The sequence below is a fragment of the Cebus imitator genome, unplaced genomic scaffold (genome assembly GCF_001604975.1).
Source record: "Cebus imitator isolate Cc_AM_T3 unplaced genomic scaffold, Cebus_imitator-1.0 Scaffold188, whole genome shotgun sequence".
NCBI lineage: Eukaryota > Metazoa > Chordata > Mammalia > Primates > Cebidae > Cebus > Cebus imitator.
In genome coordinates, this window is record NW_016107503.1 from 5,236,022 (window position 1) to 5,238,765 (window position 2,744).

Genomic DNA, 2,744 nt, shown 5'->3' on the forward strand with positions numbered 1-2,744 from the left:
GAGTGCAATGGCACAATCTCGGCTCACCGCAACCTCCACCTCCTGGGTTCAGGCAATTCTCCTGCCTCAGCCTCCTGAGTCGCTGGGATTACAGGCACACGCCACCATGCCCAGTTAATTTTTTGTAGTTTTAGTAGAGACGGGGTTTCACCATGTTGACCAGGATGGTCTCGATCTCTTGACCTCGTGATCCACCCGCCTCGGCCTCCCAAAGTGCTGGGACCACAAGCGTGAACCACCGTGCCCGGCCACACCTGGCCTTTTATTTATTTTTGAGACAGAGTCTCATTCTGTCACCCAGGCTGGAGAGCAGTGTCATGATCTTGGCTCACTGCAACCTTCCCCTCCTGGGTTCAGGTGATTCTCCTGCCTCAGCTTCCCAAGTAGCTGGGACAGGCATGCGTCACCATGCCCAGCTAATTTTTGTATTTTTAGTAGAGACGGGGGGTTTCACCACGTTGGCCAGGCTAGTCTTGAACTCCTGACCTCAGGTGATCCATCCACCTCGGCCTCCCAAAGTGCTGGGATTACAGGCATGAGTCATCGTGCCTGGTCCCTACATTGCTTTTCTGCAAATACTTTCCATTGCCTGATTTCAGAATACATAGAAACTCCTCTTGGCTATTTCACCTCTTGTTAGGAAATGTTTCCTCCCTGCAACTCCTGGCCCCTGAATCCCTCTTAGGCACTAGCCAGGCTCTGCTTCTTAGCCAAATAGGCTTCAGTGTTAACAGTCCCACCTGACCTAAAAACCCACCTTCCACATTTGGGCTCCATGCATGTTTGCTCATCTGCAAAGCCTGCTCAGATATCTACACTCTGGGCTGAAGGCCTGGAGATGGCCTGTCCTCTCCTTGGGACACCTCAGCAGCCCATACAGAGGAAGTGAGTCACTGCAAGGCAGGCAGTACTTGGGGCACTGTGGGTGTGGCCATGCCAGCCTGGGTGTTGGGGGATGGGTTGGAAGCGTGGCGATCACAGTCTCCGGTCCAGCCAAGGCAAGTGGTGTGTGTGCTCCCCAAGCATGTTGACAGAGCTGGTGGCAACATCCCAGTGCTGGCTGAGGCCCAGTTTCCCCATCTCCATCCACCTTCTCCTTTGTCCCCTGGGGGAGGAGTATACCCTCTTATCTTTATTTCTCAGGCCCCGGTTATCCGACTTCAGCCCCAGAACTTCCCCTCCCCACTGCTATCTTAAAAAAAAAATTAGCCAGTCTTCAGTCCTCCTGAGGAAGCATTTAAAGAGTCTGGTGGGAACTACAGGAAAGCCTGGCACTTAGGAAAACCACCCAGGAAAGGGATTCAGAACTAAAAGAAGGAAGATGAGTGGGATGCAGGCGTGGAGAGTGTTAGAGACCCAAAGGAGAGCTGGGGCCCAGAGAGGAGCCCCTGGAACTGTGCTGAAAAAAGGTGTGTAGGTGTGTAGCAGATAAGGACTCTGGGGAGGGCACTGAAGAAAGGCAGAGGGCACTTTGGCATTAGAAGGCTGAGGGAGGAGAGTTACAAAGGGGTAGAAAGAGACAACTGGACTTCGAGTTGGCTCAAGCCTGTAATCTCAGCACTTTGGGAGGCCAAGGCGGGCAGATTGCCTGAGCTCAGGAGCTTGAGACCAGCCTGGGCAACACAGTGAAACCCCGTCTCTACTAAAAAATTAGCCCGGTGTGGTGGTGTGTGCCTGTAGTCCCAGCTACTCAGGAGGCTAAGGCAGGAGAATTGCTTGAACCCAGGAGGCAGAGGTTGCCGTGAGCCGAGATTGTGCCACTGCACTCAGCCTGGGCGAGACTCGAGACTCTGTCTCAAAACAAAAACAAAACAAAATCAAGAAAGGCCAAGGCGGGCAGATCGCTTGAGCTCAGGAGTTCACGAAGAGCCTGAGCAACATGGTGAAATCTTGTGTCTCTACCAAAAATACAAAAATGAGCCAGGCGTGGTGGCACCGCCTGTGGTCACTGCTACTTGGGAGGCTGAGGTGGGAGGATTGCTTGAGCCCAGAAGGCTGAGGCTGCAGTCAGAGTGAGACCCAGTCTCCAAAAGAAAGAAAAGAAAGATAAGACAGAAGATATGCTAATAAGGGAAGGAGAAGAAAACACGGCTGGAGGGGTTGCTGGAAATTGGCAAATCAGTCAAGGGAAAAGCCTGGAGAAGCCCTGGGAGCTGGTTAGCGACTGCCCCTCTCTTTGCTCCCATGGTGTGCCTGGGTTGCAGGTCCCCAAAAAAAGAGCAGCTGAACAAACAGGTGAGTTGGTCAGTCTCTGCTTCCTTACCCTCCAGAAAGATCCTGAGGTGAAGGATGAGCCCCTCAGCCGGATTAGTGGGAGTCACACTCCTTCCTACAGGACTTTACCAGATAAACTGAGCTACTGTCAGAGGCTCTGATTGCGGCAGCATAAAAAAGGCAACACTTTCTCAAGGTAGGAAATTTGATGAAAGTACCTCTCCACGGAGTCGGAGTAAGCTGCAGCTCTCCCTGTATGTGAGCCCTCAAATACATCTTAGTCAACATTCCTTCACGTTAAAAGTTAAGGCCAGCTTTCTAGGAAAAACATGTTGCATCTTCCTGAAACATTTTACCACACTATTCAAGGGGAAAACACTTAAAAATATTTAAAACATAGGGTCTCGTTATGTTGACCGCCCTGGTCTTAAACTCCTGACCTCAAGTGATCTGCCCACCTCCGCCTCCCAAAGTGCTGGGATTACAGGAGTGAGCCACCGCGCCCGGCTGGAAAACACTTTTTTTTTTTT